Genomic DNA, 19,477 nt, shown 5'->3' on the forward strand with positions numbered 1-19,477 from the left:
AGGTGCCTGTGGCTTTCCCCAGATGTGGGTAAGCTTCCCCACCACCTGAGCAGGTCTGCAGCTGGCCTGCACTTTCTCATCAGAGGTCTCCCGCACTTGAACTCAGGAACTCATGCACAAGGTTTCCCTTTTATCCTTGCTGTGTTGCCTAACCTGCATTTCCCTGCCTGGTGCGTGTCCTCTCCTGAAAGCAGCTGTAATTCACACCCATTTCCTCCAGAAAGTTAAAACAAATCCACTGCCTTGCCCTGTCTTCATTGCAAATAAATTCAGTGCTGAATTTCCCTGAGGATGCTGTTTTTAGATTGTTGTGTGCGAAAAACAGAAAGAGAAGCTCTGAAATGAAGAGAAGTCTTTGCCCTGCTCTGAAATGAAGTCTTTGCCCTGCCTGCACTGGAGCTGTTTGGGCTGGTCTCAACCCACAGCAAGTGGGAAAGTGAAGTCCTGGCTGGATCTGGGACACCTCTGCTCCCTGGCTTGTGGAGAGAGCAGAACGACCCATCTTGCCACTCAACTAGCGTGATCAGGAAAGCTTTCTGGCCATTCATCTGACAATAGATCAATGCCCTCTCCCCGCCCCACTGGCCAAGATCACCAGAGCTTCCTTAAAACCGCGTGGCCTGCCAGTGACTGAAATAGACAGTCTTCTAACTGGAACGGGAGAATCTAGGATTAGGAAAAAAATAACTAACTGTAAGAAATTAAAGCCAGAATAAATGGACAAACCCTCAACAGACTGGGATCTGATGTTGGAGCATCATTTCCCCTGCCCTCCTGAGGACTCCTGGCTCTTTCAGGAGTAATATTGAACAAAGCAGGCAAAGCTGAGCTCTCCCCAAGGAATCTGAGAGACGGGGAGACATGAGAACAGAAGAGGAAAGCCATGGCCACCCTCTGCAGCGACCTGCAAGCAGAGTCACAGGACACAGTCAGAGCAGGCTCTGCTCGGCGCTGAGAACCCACAGGGACAGTGAAGGGTTTAAATCATGGATGCCACTTGGCTTTTGTAGGCAGGGCCTTTAGCTTTCATCCCAGGATTTCAAAGCATCTCACAGCCATTAATTAGTTGTAAGCAATTCAGGCCTGTCAACTTTTCACACCTAATCAAGGGCTGATGTATGTCACCCCCAGGGATCTAATCAATAATTCCTGGGCACTCTCTCCCTCCCTTTACCCTTCTCCCAAGTCAGTTTTTATTTCAAGCCCACCCCCTTTTTTCCCCTCTTTCAGTATCTGATTCCTTTGCCCTTTTCTCACTTCCTTTTACTCTTTTCTCTTCCAAAGATTCCTTTCCTTCTCATCTCCCAATACGGAATTAGGGGGGATTTGCAAACCAAGGGATTTGAGGTTGGGATACAGAAGTCCATACACCCCTGGCTTTCACAATGAAAGGCCCAAGTGAAGATGAGGTCATGATTTTCCATTTCTCAAGGATGATATTTACCTGTGAGTCATTTGTTTGTAAATCCTATTCACCAGTCAGCTAAACCACTGCAGATGTTCAGGCAGGTCCCTGATTATGAAGGAAGGTAAAAATACAGCTCTGTGTCTTTAAACTGGCTCAAGCCCTTTTCATCCCCTCAGTAAAGGCAAAGCTCCATTCCATGAGAGTAAATCACTTAGACCAGGAATAATAAATCCACTGCGTGAATTGTCACTCATCTCCACACTCATACAGACATCACTAATCAAGCATCGACTTTCCCCTTGAAACCAACCTCAGAGCCAGAATTTCTCTCAAAAGGAAATATGAACCTTCCTTGTAACTAGTAGAAGAATCTTAGAGTTCAGTTCAGCCATTGCCCTCTCAGCTTAAACACTGCCCTTACCCACTGTTTAAACCTTGTGCTTTTAAACACACAAATTAAACATCAGTTCATTAGTAGTGTATGAAGATAATCATTGTTTATATTTACATGCATATTTATCACTTTATTTGTTCACTATTACATCTTACTTCAAAGATAGTTCTCAGGAATATTTTTTTTCTTAAAGTACATTCTTTATCATTTCCCTTGGTCTTGGTCTGTCAGTGGTAAACTTCCTCAGTTGTCCGTGAATGTGTGTGTGTTGTGTGTGTGTTCTTGAAAGTGCCTTATTTCATATTCATCAGTAGTCTGAGGGAAATGCAAACACATGGTCCAATTCTAAAGGCAAAAATCAAGGCAGAGCTTGATATTTAAACAAGAGAATAAGGTACAATAAAAAATAATGCAATTTTAAATAAGAAGACAGGGGTTAGATTTAAGTTCTTCTTTTGGCCTTGGATAAATTATTCAGTAATATTCATTAATTTATGTGTGAAATAAACATATGGTGTACGTCTGCTAATTGCTTGGCTCTGTCCTAGGTGTTCATGATTAAAAACAGAAAGCATGGTTTCTGGCTACAATGAGCTCAGTCTATAAGGAGAGTCAATCACATTAATCAGATAGATAAAAGATTTTTTTTTTGTATGTGGAGAAATAGGAATATCTATTTATAGTGTCATGAAAATATCCGTGGGGGACATTGGATTTGCAGTGGAGAGAGTTGGTGAGGGTTGGCTTCTTGGAGGCCATGTGAGTAGGGGTATGAAAGGTATTCCTGGAAGAGGAAGAAAAGAGAGGAAAAAGGGAAAAAGAAGAGGGAAAAGGCATAGTGACAAAAATTAGAATGACATGGATGGTTAACTAATAACATGAAAGGGGGGCGTAAGCTTGAGGAAGGAAGCCACTGGACACAAGGGTGGATGTTTAAGCATGGACCAGGTCATGAAGGGCTATCACTGCTGTGCTGAAGTACTTAGACTTTATCTTGTGGGTCATGAAGGCTCATTACTGAAGTGAAAGGTAGTGACAGGTCATATTTGTGTTTCAGATGACTGACTCCAGCGAGTGCAAAGAGTCCAGAAGGGGGCTGGGGAGGCAAGACTGGTGTCCCATCCAGCTCTGAAACCATTTGACAACCCAGGCAAGAGCTGCCGAAGACTTTAAGGGAATCAGTGATAATACTGATGGATAAAAAATAATGAAGAAACAAAACCCTACAGACAGTGGTGCTAAAACCGCATGAGTGGTGCATAAAGGGGAGAAGAATGAACAATACCCATTGACTTCTAGCTCTGGTGTTGGGTAGACAGTGTAATCACTAACTCACCAACTAAGATAATTTAGAAAGAAATGCAGCCTTAAAACAAAGGAGTAGAGTTCAGTTTGGAATACCTTGAGTTTCAGATGCCAGGGGACATTAAAGTTGAAAACCTTGAATCTGAAACTCTAGTCTCCAAGATTTAGTTTTCTAACACCGGAAGCCAAAATATTAACCAATCCCATGGCACACCAACAGCATATGATTGTAAGAGAATACTGGAGCCATAAATTCTTGGTAGAATATTCCCCTTGATAGGCTCCAGGGTGGCAAAAGCCAAGGCTTAGGCTCCCTGAACTCTTCAAACCAGCAGAACAAAGAGGGAGGTATTTTGTCAGCCAACACAGTTGTAGTATTTTTTCTCTCATAGTCTCTTGTCTCTGAGAGTTAAAGCTCATCTGGCTTAGATGGCCCAGTTTAAAGTCACTGAGGGCTAAAGTCATGCATGCTTTCTAAGGTGGTTGTACAGGCAGAAATTTCACCTACAGCCACTAACGGTCACACTTCATGATGGAGCTTTACCTATACGCTTGAGAATTGTATATGGTCTATAAAACATAAGACAAGAAATTGTTCCAAATGCCTTCTTTGATATTCCTTGCAATGCCTATGGTCCCTTATCCAGAACAACTTAAGCCATTTTCTCTGATACATAGAATATATTCAGTTAATCAATGAATGTATCCCCCCATTCATGCACATATTAGAAGTTACCCAGAACCCCTTTTTGTAATATTGTCTGTAAGCTTATCAAACTTTACCTGAAATCCTTCCTCCCTCCAGAATTTCTTCCCATTGAGTTATCCCAGACTAAAAAAAAAAAAAAAAAAAAAAAATGGGACTCTCTCTCTTCCCTCAGTAGCAGAAATCCGAGTGCATCTCCTGTGGGTCTTCACTATGATTGAAACACTGCCTCTGAGAAAATCTCTGTGTGCCATCCTTAACCTTCTGGAAACCAGAGCAATGCAATAGGGATGGAAATTTTGATGTCCCAACCGATGTTTAATCAGCCCAGCCTCCCAGCAAGGATTTATCCACTTAAATATTGTGCTTTGATAAAAGTTCTGCTGAGAATCTGTGATTATTGGAGTTTTTTTTAACAGGGTACTTCATAAGCCATTACATAAAACACTAATTATCCAATATTTCTACCAGCAGGGTCTCTTGTACTAATTAAATTCACACGGAAAACTGCTAACATCATTGATTAAGAGTCTAAAGTGCTGTATATCAGTAACAATTAGGACACCTTCATTTTGGGCAAAAATTCAATCTGCTCTTCTTTTATCCCAGGAGATTGATTATCATCTTTTTCTAGTAACCAGGGTTCTCACCTGGGAAGAGGGACTTCTGTGACGTGTCCCTGTTTGGGTTCCCGTTGTGGAGCCTGGTTTAGAGATGGCAGTCTTCAGTTTCAGATCTGGCTTCAGATTTGGTCGAACGTGTTCAAGCCTCAGCCCTGCCACTTAGCAGATGTACAATCCTGAGCAAAGAAAGACCTTCTATTGGGCTCAGTTTCCTTTCCTATGATATGAAAAGAGTCCCTATCTTAAGGGTGGTGATAATCACCAAATGAGGAAAGTCCTGTAGAAGAGTTAGTTCTGAGCCTGGCTCATGAAAAGGGCTGAGTAAATGGTGGTTTGTTATCATTATCAGCTGTGTTTCTCCTTCTTTCATGCTAATGATCTAAGACAGTTCCAATATTTCTTCCCAAAGCCTTAAAGTTGGAAGGGAGGCCTTAGAGGATTGCCTTAACTAATCTTTAACTTTTATTGAAAAGCAGAAGTGCTGACATTACTATGACCCAAGAGAGACTCAAGTGGTGGACCATTGTACCTGGATACTTCTCTTTCTATGAAATCTTTGTGGAGAACATTGAACCACAAATGACTATGGAGCATCAAGGGGCAAGAATTCCCAGAGCTGCTGTAGAAAAGGAGAAAAAAAGCATGGAGGTCACTTCCAGCCCAGTCACTCTGGACAATCCTCATGCTCCTTTGACTTTGGCTCACAAATATAGAGACTCCTTGGAGATGTTCTGGAGAAGTTGTTACTGAGAATTATTCTCATAACAACAATTTTTTTTAAAAAAGCTTCAGTTTAATTGATTACCCTTTTTGTGCCAGTCATTGCAATAAGCGTAACTGCATTACTGCATTTCATCTCCGCATGAAGTATTTAAAATTATCTCCAAGGAAATGTGATTATACCTATTCTACAGATGAGTAAACAGACTCAAAGAAGGTAAGAGGGTAATGATTCCTCCAGGGTCACCCAGCTAGCACAGGATCAAGATAGGATTTAAATCCATGCCATCCAGACTCCGGAATTCAGCCCCTTCACCACTGTGCACACCACCTCCATGTGTGAAAACCCTTCTTCTTCCTCTCGGCATCCCTGGAAAAACCCACACCCAGGAGTTCCCGAGTACCAGTCCCTGGCTGCCCTGATGCTCAGGGTCTTTGATGAGATTCAGTCACTCTTCGATGAGTTTGGGACTTGTCACCAAATCCCCAGCAGCCCCATTGCAAAACAACACAAATGACAACATAAAACATCATTAAACTCTTCAATTTACCCTTGTCCTTCATTCCTCTTGGAATTTGCTTATGAGAAGACAGGGTCTGGTACCTAGATGCTTACAAATTACTAAGTCCCCCTGTCGCCCCCTTCTATTCTTTCAGGGACCCACCTCTTCCCTGCTCCCCCTTATGTCTTCATCTGAAGCTTCCTTTCTAATTCTTTTTCCACCAGAAGTTCTAAGACTCTTTTTCAAATCCAGCCTTTCCCAAACTGACCTACCCCTGTGAGCCCCCAATCCTCTCCTTCACTCCAATTCTCCCCCTAACTCCTTCTCAGGGTCCACCTTCTTCAGTTTCCCTTCCCCCAGCACCCACATTCCAGGCTCCCTCTCCCGCTCAGCCTCCCTTTCTCTGCTTCTCTGCCCACCCCTCCCACATGCTCAGGCCCTAGAATTTAAGCACTCCATCTAATGGACCTTCTTACTCAGCCTCAATATTTGCTTTCCGATACATTGGATTTATAGAGTGTTTGCCTGAATTAAAATGAGAAATTTTAGAGCAAACTGAGGCTTCTCAGCTGCTAAGCTCCATCATGTACTTTAAATAAAGAAAGGGGAGAGAGTGTGTGTGGAGGGGTGCCTGATGCATCCACCTCCCCCTGAATTACCGCTGCATCCCAGGCTCTTCCCCTTCAAGCCCAGCTGGCGCCTACCTGGCCCGGCTGCCCCCCCGCCCCAGCTAAGTTAACAAAGCAGTTACAGCTCATCCGCAGAGCTCCCTCTAATCGACTCCCAGTGAAATAATATTTGCTTTCCATGCCTACTTTGAATCCCACTCACTTTGTTAAAAGATTGCCTCTGGCTGTCTCTGCTGGCCTAATCTAATAGTTTCTAGTTTGTACAAGCAAAGTGTTTTCAACCACCTATATAAATAACTTAAGCAGAAGAGGACACTTGTGCGGCCCCAGCGCAGGGCTGTAGGACATGACAGAGCCCCAAAATGATGCCTCAGCCAAGCTCCTCAGCGGAGGCCCCCAGCTGAGTGGAGGCAATTACCATATTGCATCAGGCTGGAAGGACAGTCTGTGTTCCTATAGAAAGGCTGTTGGGGAAAGACATTCCTGTCTGGTTTCTCCAATGCAGGAGACCATCCTAAGTGCCTGGGCCCTCTCTGCCTCTCCACACTGCCAGCATCCACATAGCAGAGGGAGCCAGGGCAGAGTAGGGAGAGGTGAGAGGAAATAGTCAAGCTGTTTTTTTTTTTTTTTTTTCCTGTAAAATATCTAATGCAATCAACTTGACTTTTTTTTTTTTAAACTGTGGTAAAATACATATTACAGAAAATTTACCATCTTAACCATTTTGAAGGGTACAGTTGAGTAGTGCTAAGTACAGTTCACATTGTTGTGCGCCCAATCGCCAGAACTCTTTCGCCCTGCAAAACAGAAACTCTACCCATTAAATAGCAACTAACCTGCCCACCCTATCTGCGCCTCCCCCAAGCCCGGCAGCCACCATTCTAATTTCCGTTTCTGTGAATTTTACTGCTCTAGATGTCTCATGAAAGTGCAATTGTACAGTATTCGTCCTTTTGGGAGTGGCTTATTTCGCTTAGCATCATGTCTTCAGGGTTGATCCATCTTGTAGCATATATCAGGGTGTCCTTCCATGTGGAGGATGGCTATATTCCATTGCATGTGTATACCATCTATTGTTTATCCATTCACCCTTCGATGGACACTTGGATTACTGTCACTTTTTGGCTATTGTGAATAACACTGCTAATGAACATGGGTCTACAAACAGCTCTTTGAGACTTAGCTTTTAATTATTTGGGATATATGCCCAGAAATAGAACTTCTGAGTCAAATGGGAATTCTACTTTTTTATTTTTACTGTCATACTGTTTTCTATAGTGGCTGCGCCATTTTCCATTTCTACCAACAGTACACAGGAGTTCCAGTTTCTCTACATCCTCACTAACACTTGTTCGTTTCTGTTTGTTTGTTTTGATACAGCAGCGCTGATGAGTGTGATCAAGATGTTTTCTTAAAAATCTTTTTTTTTTTTTTTTGGATGAAATAAGAAAACTCAAAAGCAAGTCAGGTTGCAGAAAGGGTTTCTGATAGAAGTGAAGGGACAGCTCTTCCTTTGAACAGAGTCATCTTCCAAAACAGAGGTTGGCAAACTATAGTCACAGCAGCCGATTTTGGTAAATCAAATTTTATTAGAACACAGCCATACTCATTTGTTTACCTATTGTCTATGACTCTGTCCACACTACCAGGGCAGAGTGAGGGAGTTGAAGCAGAGATCGTATATGGTGCACAAACCGAAAAATATTTAATATCTGGTCCTTGACAGGAAGTTTGCCAGCCCCGGTTCTGGAACAAATAGAATCACATGATAAACACCATATCAGAACTCCCATAATTTCCTGTTGTCAGAGGATTAAGACTAAATTACAACATCAGCAGGATGGAGCCCTCAAATCAACATTCATATGTGTGTGTGTGTGAGGGGTGGGGGTCTCCCCGAGAGCATCACTGAATCCGGCTGAAAATGGGGGAAATAGATTCAGAGATCTTTGCAGATGCTGGTAAGAGGAAATCAATTTTGGATTGAAGGGGTAGCAAAGGATTCTTGGGGAGCTGGAGCAAGGGATCCAGAGCTTGGGCTGAGCTGAGAAAAGTATTGGGATTAGGTGGGCAGAGGGAAGCAGGGTATGTTCTTCAGGGTGGGGGCTAAGCACCTTGCCCAAAGTCACATTTTAGTTAGTGAAAGACTAGGGATTTAAATCTTTGGTTTTTCTACTGTCTACATGTCTCACTTCCTCCAGGTACAAGGGAAAGAAGAGGTTGCTTCAAGGTTTAGGAGCAGACCTTCATTTGCTGTGGCTGTCATTTGGGACCCTTCAGTTGCAAACACCAAGATCTCTTATTCTCTGTGTCTGACTCACATTTCTACTCACTCTCACCAATACAGGAGTGAGTATGTCAACTCTCCAATGGGACTTAATAGCAATAATTTGCAGCATCTTTTTTGTTTTCTAATTTCCCTTTAAAAAATCAATAAATGGTTAGTGATGCCGTTAATAGAGTGAAAGCGGATTTCTCTTTATTAGGAGAGTTGATATTTGTAGCATTTATCACATGTACACACACATGAGAAATGACTGAGTTTGTAAACCCTAAACACTTGCGTTTAAGTGCCTGTAGCCAAAAGGGAAGGTAATGCAGTAAAGAGAGGGGATGTCCAGGGGAGGACCCAGCTTTTGCTTGTTCACAGTCCTTCAGCTCTAACTTAGTTTATCGGCTTTATTTTATCATTAACTGAAATTATACCGTTTTTTTTTTTTTTTTTGCCTACATACTTAGTTGTCTGTCTCCTCTAGTCAATGTAGATGCCACAGAAGAGTGACCTTATTTCACTCATTTGCTCTGGAATCAGGTGCAAACTTTATCTTCTGTGCTTAGGACAATGCCTGACACCAAGAAGGTGCTCAGTGAGCACATGTTGAATGAATAAGTGAACTAATAAAAGAGTTAACATGATCTATGCCATTACAGAGACTAACTCTGCTGAAACTAAATCATTAGTGCGGATGGTTTCTCAGAGCAAACAACATTTGATCAGGAAGACTGAGAGTTTTCCAGCTAAAAAGCATACCAGGCAGAGGAGGGAGCGTGAGGGAAAACATGCGGTTGTGCCTGTGTCATAGGAGACAACCCAGGATGGGCAACTTTGCTCCCAGTCACCCTGGCAGATGCTGCTGAAACCCTATGCCTGGTCTGGGAGTTCACAGAAAAAATAACACCCCAAATTTATGACTCTGTCTAGTCCTCTTTAGTCTTCCAGAAGCGGAGGACCAGCCCTCATTTGCATATAAATGGTCATAATTTTTTAATCTTAGATAAATGCCTTTCTGTTTGCTTGTCCTTGTGCCTCCCTTGCTGGAGAAACAAGAGTGACTTACAATTCATGTGTAACAGCAATTAAAACACATATACACTCAGCACTCCCTTGCTTCTTGTATCTCTCTCTCTCTTAAGTTCTCTCTCCATTTCTCCTTCTCCCACCCTTGAGTGATGAGCGGCAGAGAGAATGCCATGTTGACTGAGCGGAAGTGGTTAAAAGTAAGGCCTCTGGATTCAAAAGGTTTGCTTTCAAATCTCAGGTCTTCCACTTACTTTCTGCGCAGTTTTGGGCAAGTCACTTCACATCTCTGTACCAGCTTGATCATTTGTAATGTGGGCAAAATATAAAATCACATCGGTTTGCTGATTTGATTGAAAGAAGGGATGCACTTAAAGTACTAACATAAAGCAAGCCCTCAAAGTGGAAATTATTATTATCATTTCATCGGTGTTATTACTATACTGGATGGAGAAATATATTTATAATATATTATAATATTATATATATATATATTATATATATATATATATATGTATATGTGTGTGTGTGTGTATATATATATATATAAAACTCCAGGTACAAAGGAAAGAAGAGGTTGCTTAAAGGTTTAAGAGCAGGCCTTTATTTGCTGTGGCTCATTTGTGACCCTTCAACTGCAAACACCAAGATCTCTTATTCATATTATATATATAAAACTCAATTCAAACCAGCAAGAGAAGTCAAAAATCTTGCTCTCTTACCAGAGAAGAGCAAGAAATGAAGCCACCATATTGGAAGGTTGATACAGATTGGACCTCAATGACACTCATATTGAGGAAATCCATAATTCAGCCCTGGAGAAATCTTTATTTGGAAAATGGCCTGACTACAACTCAAGAGAAGACCTGGTCCCTGAATCTCACCGACAGTTGACTCCGAGAACTGGACCAGAAAAAGAGAAATCAGCCATCAGTGGACAGAGATCTCTCTGATGCTCATTTTAAAGGAAACTGTTTCTGTTTTAGCCCTTTGTTCTGAGATAATCTGTAGAAGAGAGGGGTGGAGTGTGGGTGGGGGTGGAATAGACACATACGAGTCCCTCCTGCAGATGTTTTTCTTGCTTTATCTCATCTCTTTCTCACACAACCCTATGAGGCAAGAGTTATTATTCTAATTTGCAGAGGAGGAGTTTGAGGCTTAACAAGGTTGAGTAATTTGCTCCCAGCTGACGCAGGAGACCCAGGTTGAAGTCAGCCTGCCCGAGCACTTTCGTTTGTAGTGTGTTTCCTGTTTTTCATGGAGACAGAAGGTGTGGGACTATTTGTAGACCCCGCTTATGGATATCTTTTTGCCAGAAATTATCTCCTAAGAATCTGAAAGCATTTATGTGACTGCATACTGGCCCTCTGCTGATGCAAGTCCTAGCACCAAGAGCTCAACATGTGCAGAACTAAACCCAGCCCCTCCCCACTCCCCCATCCCCACCCACCCTCTAACCATAGACCTGTTCCTTTTAGATTGTTAACAAACTGTCTGCCACCACGAGTCACCCTAGAATCCTCCCTTCACTCACCTCCCAACACCCATAAGTCTTACCCACTCCCCTTTTGAAGGTGTTTAGATTTGCCCCTGCTCCGGTTCCACCATCAAGCCCATTATTTCTCACCTGAAGCAGGTGGCTGCAGTATTTGCCACCTGGGTATTTGCCACCTTGGGTATTTGCCCTCTAATGCATCCTTTTTACTCTGCCAGGATTATTGTCATAAAAGCAAATGTAACCATGCCATAGCCCACTGTCTACATGTTAAAGATCAAATGCCTTAGCAAGGCATCTCTAATATAACTCAACATTTCAACATTATACTCCCATCTTGTCTCGTCTCCCTCCCATCACAGAAATTTCTAACGATTTCTCTAAAACGTGATGCCTTTTCATTCTCCCATGTTTTTCCCACTTAAAAAAATTCCTTCGTCACTATCTTGTCTTTTGACTCCTAGTTAATCTCCAAGCCCACATTAAATGTTATGACTATCTCATGCAACTTCCTCAGACAGATTCTGCTCAGCATTTCACACATACACCATCACTGCCCTTACACCACAGTAACTCTTGCACATACCTCTCTCCCTCAGTGTAACCTGAGCCAGGGGCTTCTTAGAGATAAACATCTTTTCTATTCTTCTTCGTCTCCTTAGCACCTAGCGTGAGAGTTTTTAGACAGAATCATAATGCAGATACCACTTTGCATGCTCACATTAAACATATCAAGCACATTTCAGCCAAGCTATGCAGTCTTCCTAATTAGCTTTTTAATTGCTGCATAATATTTCCTCCTATTGATGTGCCATAATTACTTAAACATTCAATTCAAGTCATTAAATTCAACAAACATTTGCCAAGTAACTAACACATATCAGGTACTGTGCTAAATGCTGGAAACACCGAGAGGAGGAGGATATGGTCTCTGTCCCCAAAGATGTCACATTCTGTTGCAGACAACTTCAGGTGATGGGTGCTGTAAGACAGGTATGTCACCAATGGGCTGAGAACACCAGATAAAGAAGGACTTTTTGTTTCCTGAAGAGGTTGAGGGAAATGACATAGGTGACAATTTGAGTTTTAAAAGTTGAATAGATATCTAAGAGAAAAGTTGAAAAAGAAATTATTTAAAACCTCACAGCTCGCATAGAGCAGAGCCAGGATTTCACGCAAATGATCTGATTGTAAGACCCCACTGTCATCTCTTTTCTGCGGGTGAACCCCCTATTTGCCCAGCAAGGCAAGACTTGGCTTTAGCCAGCTCTGAATCCTTCGTTCATCTGAGTTCTTTTTATTCCGCATTTATGCACTTCACGGAGCTGAGCTGCACTAGCAAATTTTCTTCAACCCACCTTTTACTCAAATTTAATAACTGGGGCTTTGCAAAGTATGAATTTTTTTAAGTTTTAAAAAATGAGTTCCCTAACATGATGCATTCTCATCCTTTGTTCCTGTTTTCTACTGTTTTCTGTAAGAATTGCAATGCTACCAAGGAAACATGATTCTAGAACAAATTCCTGGTAGATACTAGGCTCTCAAAAGGTATTGAATGACTAAATGATCAACTGCAGGCTAAATGTATGAGTTAAGCATGTGAGAAGGAGAGAAGAATCAGTAGAAGGTGAAAAGCAGTGGCAGGTAACGTTATTACATTTGCCGAAGTTAAAAAAACATATATATATATATATATATATATATATATATACCCAAATTAGTCTCTTGGTACCACGCCAGATGCTTTGCTGCTTACGGGATCAATGAACCAAGTTTGTCAAGAGCTATGAAATCAACCCTATCCCTTGACTCACCACTTAATCTAAGAAACTCATTCAAAATGGAAAAAACAACCAATTCTGTATGCACCATTTTCTATATTAGTAAAAGTCTGGAAACAATCTAAATGTCCACCAATAGGGAGTGGTTAAATAAATTACAATACGTGAACTGGAAGGAGTATTATGAAGTCATTAAAATGGTAATTAGAAAGATTATGTAGCCGCATGGAAAAACATTTACTATATAATATTAAGTGGGGGGGAGGGAAGCGGAATACAAAATTGAATCTAGGCCATCACTGCAATTATGTAAAAATGTGAGCACATGAATCAAGACATTGGGGAAGAGGCATGCATGTGATCAGCTGTTTTAACTGGTATCTTTTTCTGTTTAAAATATCCTTCAATTTGAGGTGTGTATTCTCTAGTCCAGCCTATGCTCTCCTACCTCTAGGGGGCGCTCAGGTCTTCCCCTACTGGGGCCTCCTCTACCCACAAAGGGAAGATAGAGAAGGTCTCCGAGGAGAGCCAGCTGCACAATGAAGTGTCAGGGGCTGGGCGGCTGGTGGATGACTGAGAGGGGTTATGAATAGAACTGAACTGGAGCAAACCCTCCCTGGGCCTTTTTCCTCTTGGTTGTTTCTGTTCACAGCTCCTGGTCCCTCTTTCGGAATCATTTACTCCCTTGACTTTTTCCTCTTCTGGGCATGTACCTGTTTCTCTTGCTTGTCTCTTTTGGCCACTGCGTTAAGAGGTATCTGGAGTGTCTTTCATCTGGGAAGCAAATACCATCCATACCTCCTTTAAAAAAAAAAAAAAGCAGAAATTATCCTATAGAAATATTTGCACAAGCAAGAAGTACATTGTGGTCCTATAATTTTTTGAAAAAGGGATATGGCTTTATAATTAAATACTAGGCAGTTATTTAAAAAAAATAAAACAAGCCTATGTGTTGATAAAATTCTGCAAAATACAATATTCAGTAGGAGCAAAAAAGCAAGACACAGTAATGTCTGTTGGTGCATGTATGTGTGTATGCAAATTACCCAGCTGATCGCGAGAAGCATTTGTCTGTATGTGCTGGAGTGAATAAGCACTGAATATGTGAGAAATTGATAGTCATAGTCACCTATGGGGAATAGAAGTTGAGAAAGACAGAAACTGTTACTTTTTACTTATATTCTTTTATATTGTTTAACTTATTTGCCCTGTATGCATATTAATTTTTGATTTATCTTCTTAACATGGGTTTAGGGTAGGACCTAAGGATCCAGAGGCTGGGATGCGTGATTTAGAATCAACGGATTCTATGCTATTCTGTGCATCTATACTAAGGAGCTTTCATATCTTCAACATATATTCTAGTCCAGCTCACTACAATAAGACACCAGCTAGGGCTTTGGATCCCCAGTTGCACAAACCCACCACCGCAGCTACTACTATTCTTATTACAACCAATAGTGCTGTTACTAATAATGATAATAATAAATGCCATAGCAATACATACATTGAAGATAGAACATTTAGTAATAATGCAATAATAATAATTGGATGGAAAGCCAAAGAAACAAAATAACTGTAAATATTTAAAGTTCAGTACTTAAAACTGTATAAGATAGTCTAGTTTTTTAAAAAATTAGGACAGGAGAAATTTCACAAACAATTCCATTTTAATCAAGTCACATTTAGTCCAGGACAAAGGAAATAGAAAGTCCATTTTAAATAGGACAGGGCTAGTCCCCGCTTGTGGTTTCAAGTTGACTTCCTAATAAACTGACTAAATGGGCTTTCACTGGCTTTGAACTTCAAAATTTGCTTTTCTCAAATGTCCCTTGCTCCTTTTTGAGCCTCTTTTTTGCTTCTTCTGCTCTCCATGAGGTTTCCAAGTTTATCAGTTCTGCTGTTTTCAATGATGGCTCTGGTAGGGGTGCTGGAGAGAGAGGACTGACGGTGGAAGCCGAGGCTCAGGGACAAGCGCAGCTTCATTATGGTCAAGGCCAGAGTCCTGATGTGGCCTTGTCCTCGAGTGGTGCCAAGCCTGATCTCTTGTCCGTGTGTAGCCTCATTAAAGACCTCTGGCTTCTCGGGCTGTCTGGGGGAGGAGGCCCTCCACTGATGACCCAAAGCCTATTCCTCCAGCAGAGCTCTCTTTTCAGAAGAAAACAGAAATGTGAAAAGCACCTAGTGTACTGACCGGGGTGCTTTGTGAAGGCAGTCACCGCCAAAAGGAGTCACATCTTCACAGCAGTTCCTCTCCTGGCACGTGGCCCAGCACTTGCTCCTCAGTGCGGCCCCTGGGGAAGAACATGGCATGGGACCCAAGCTCATCTGGGCCTCTCGTTCCTTCATTGCCTACAGATTCCTTCCCTAACCAAGCCTGAGACAGCATCTCATTGACACATGGTTCAATGTAGAGTGAATGATGCCTGACCTCCTTCACCATAGGGTCAGTATCTGAATCGAATTGGTTTAAAAAAAAAAAAAAAAGTTGATTCTAGCCAGTACACAAGAAGTCTTCATCCTTCAATGTCTCTTTTTTGGAATTCAAAGCATCTCGCTCCATAAAAGCACTATTACAGAAGGATGGTTAGAACTACAGTATAACTCAGAAAAGCATTTTGCGTTACCTTATTATATAAATGCATAGTTATGCATGAACTGCAAGCCTGTGACCACATCGCCAGCTTTGATGTCTAATAATCAGGGTGATCTGGAACGAAATATTGAATTTCCGTGTTCTTTTCTGCAAACGTGGGGTTAGTAACATTGACCCTCTGAGGCCACTGAGGAAATTACAGAAGCTGATGTGCGTGATGGTGCCCGAGCGCGTGCTAGGTAGATGTGCTCACACGTGTTCCCCCACGGCTGTATCTTCCAAGTATTCTTGAGGCACTGGCGGAATGTCAGAGATAACCCTAACTCTAGCTATTTCAGAGCTTCCTAAATCATCAACAAAATGTCAGCATTAAGAACAAATTTGTTTGTGTTTGAACCAAGTTTGCCATAAGGACTGTCTTGCAAGCACCCAGTGCCAACTGACTTGTCGCTGAGCTCACCCCCAGGTGAAAGTATGCAAAATATCCATTTATAAAATGAATAAATTTATTCATCCAGCTAACTTATTTTGGAAAGCAACTCCATTTGTCTTCAAATAAATATTTTGTGAGCAATTGCTATATTTCCATTTCCATTACTCTATAATTCTATAACCAAAATACAATGTGCAAACCTGTTACTTACCTATTATATATATGTTAGAACTGGATAGCATACTTGCTCCAGATGTTACTAGCTCTGTAATCTTGGACAATTTCACCAACCTTTCTGATGATTCAGTTTCCATATATGAGTAATAAGGGTAATCCTATTTTCTACAAAGCTTTGTTAACAGGGTAAATTATATGCTATCTACGCGTGCCCAGATAGCAGTTGTTAGTGTTGTTGTTATTGGGTTTTTAAAAATTATCTGTTTCTTTATGAGCCTTTTTTAATATTTTCAGCATTATGAAGGGTGTGACTCTTCCCTCTATTTGATCATTTTTCTTTGCCATTCATACCACAATTAATAGAATAATAAATTATGAACATTTAAGATAGATCTTTAAAACCAGCACGGTATCTAGCATAGAGCATTGAATGTAGTGGACTTACTGAATATTTGCTGATAGGGTGAATAAATGATGAAGTCCAATCACCCAATCTGTATTTTGAATGCTCTCTAGAACATCCTTGGAAAGTGGTTGTGAGACCTATGTTTGGACACCCCTAGCCTCCAGGAATTTGAAGCCACCTTAATTGCATCTCTAATAGGTTTAGCAGATATGTGATTTGTGAAGCCACTTTCTTACACCCATGACAGTCTGCAAACATCAATCAAGGCACCAAGACGGGCCCCAGAATCCTTAGCTCCAGCTAGATTATCAACAAATTAGAAAGCTCTTCAAAACTCCGAACTTTAGAGAAGTCTGCTTTCCACTGAGTATCTCCAACCTCTCTCTTTTCTCTTTCTGTCTCTCTGCTTCTTGTTTGTGATCCTAAGAGCCAGATGTTAAAAGCCTGATTGCTTTCCTGTATGAGGTGGTTTCTGAAATCTGCAGGCAGTAATCAGTTTTTCAAATCCACCCTCAGTAGGAAACATGGTTGATCCTTGAACCACATGGGTTTGAACTGCTCAGGTACATGATATTTTTTTCCAGCAGTAAACACTGCAGTACTACAGGATCAGCAGTTGGTTGAATCCACAGATGTGGAACTGGAAGTACAGAGGAATGGCTATATGGAGACCCTACTGTAAAGGTATATTCAGATTTTTGACTGTGCAGGGGTCATTCCCCCTAAGCCCGGTGTCATTCAAGAGTCAACTGTACTACTTTGCAAACACCACACACAGACTCCAGAGATGTTAGAAACAGAGGAATTTCTCATGATTTGTTCATGAAGAGGAAAGAAGAGAGGTCTCTTGATCTCAGAAAAGAACTATATAATATTTATATAACAGCTATATAATAGCTCTTATCACAAGAGCTATTATAAAATAAATATGATTGGCTAAAAGGCCAGAACAGTTTGGGGACCACTCAAGCCAATGACACTTCCCCAGCTGCACCATATCATCCCTAACTGGATATTCCAACACTCTCTGTGGCATTTCATAGAAGTGTTTCCAGACCAAGTGATAGAGTGTTCACACAAGCATATCACAGGTGTTCCCTCCAGATGGTTCTGAGGAAACACCAACAAAACAGCAAAGGACTTTTCTTTCCTCCAGTCCCAGATTGGTTATTTTCTCCCAAGTCTGTCTGTCTGTCTGTGTGTCTGTCTCTCTTTGGATGGGAACACAGGAAGGTTTTGCTGGATCTCAGAATCATGAAACCACCATTTGAAATAGCTGCCGTTCAGGGTGTAAGTGTCAAATCCAGAGGGCCCTGCTTCAGTTTGCTTTGGATTGAACACCTCCCCTGAGAGGCATAAAATTCCGGAGGTCATTTTTTTGTAACTTTGCTTCAAGCTCAGTCAGGATTTATTGTAAAAGGTGACACAAAAGTTGAGCTTGAACGTTTTCAGAAACTCGGGGTAGAAAGTGTCTCAGGACTTCTGAAAGATGAGCTCTGCTGCTATCTGTAAAGTCATAGTCCCAGAAAGATGTTATATTTATTTGATTTTGCTAAAACACAAAAGGCCTTTTTATGAAATTACTGGGGAGAAAAAAGGTGCTTAAATGTTTGGTTTCTGTCAACCTGTTCATTCTGTTCTGGGAGCCCTAACCTTCTCGCCCACCAGAGAGAAATGATCCATTACAGTCGCTGTTCCGTCAGCCTCTCTGAGCTCTTTAAGGCAATAGATAGCCAGTAGTTAGAACCACTTTCCCCACATACTCAAAACACATACAGCCCAGCAGCCAGGGCAGGGCTCTACAAAGATGCTGTATTCATTTTCTATTCATGTTATAACAAGTTAGTGCAAACTTAGTGGCTTAAAGCAACTCAAGTGTATTATCTCACAGTTCTGGAGGTCACAAGTCTGAAATGGGTTTTGCAGGGCTAAAATCAAGGTGTCGGCAGGGCTGTGTTCCTTCTGGAGGCTCTCAGGGAAGACCCATTCCCTTGCCTTTTCCAGCTTCTGGAGGCTACCTACATTCCTTGACTGGTGGCTCCTTTCTTCATCTTCTAGGCCAACAGTATATCATCTCCAAATCTTTCTGTGTGACCTTTTTCTTCCGCTTATTAAAAACCCTCACATGATTGCATCGGACCCACCCAGATAATCCAGGGTCATCTTCCATCTAAAGATCCTTCACTTAAATCACATTTGCAAAGTCTCTCTTGCCGTGTCAGGTATTATACTCACAGACTTTGGAGATTCAGATATCATTGCAGGGCCATTATTCTTCCTACCACAGATGTTAAGACAAAATTATGATCTGGGTTTAGATCTAGGAAATGAGCAGAGCAGTGAAGGAGAGGGCTCTCAACGTTGATGGACAGCTTGCTTTTTTGCCAGGCCGATTATGTTGTCATCATACAAGCCAAGGGACAAGATGGGGAGGTGTCCCATTTTCAAGATATGGGACTGAGACTCAGAGAGCTTGCATGGTCTTTCCAAAACACACAGTCACCCTAAAGAGAGAAAATCCAAGCTCTTTCCACAGCACCAAGCCGCTGGTTTACTATGAGCATTAAATGGCAGGTGTGTTTAGCAAGGTTTTATGATTCAGAGTCAGGGCTGTGCACTAGTATTAACTTACAGTTGGTGACTTCTCAAAGCTAAAGGTTGACATTTTTGATGTTATTCCTCAAAGGTGAGACTTACTTCGCGAAATCGTTTTTCTCTGTAGTGGGAAGTTAAGTGAAAACATTCCTGTATTTTTGGCTGAGCCAAAAGAAATGCTGTTTTCAAAGAGTAAGTAGTTTTCACCTGTGAATACTGTATTACATTTCAGTGCTTTAGACGGTGTTTTAAGGAATATCCAAAAATATCAAAAGGTAAAACATTTCTATATGGAAAATTATTTTTAAATAAAAGGTTAATCAGGGGTGAGAGAAGCAGGGTAGAATTAAATAACTGGTATCCTGTTCCCCCAGCCTTCTATTTCTGAGCCAAATTGTATTGAATTTT

The 19,477-nt window shown here is 41.5% G+C and overlaps 1 long non-coding RNA gene across 1 annotated transcript in view; it reads right to left on the bottom strand.

Moving 5' to 3' along the window:
- Window positions 1–19,477, bottom strand: part of LOC116658016 — a 74,661-nt gene that overhangs the window by 16,532 nt on the left and 38,652 nt on the right. Inside the window, exon 3 of the long non-coding RNA XR_004313238.1 lies at window positions 13,576–13,663. This is a non-coding gene — a long non-coding RNA (uncharacterized LOC116658016). The remainder of the gene's footprint in view (window positions 1–13,575; window positions 13,664–19,477) is intronic.

Source organism: Camelus ferus, chromosome 19 (assembly GCF_009834535.1).
Source record: "Camelus ferus isolate YT-003-E chromosome 19, BCGSAC_Cfer_1.0, whole genome shotgun sequence".
Taxonomy (NCBI): Eukaryota; Metazoa; Chordata; class Mammalia; order Artiodactyla; family Camelidae; genus Camelus; species Camelus ferus.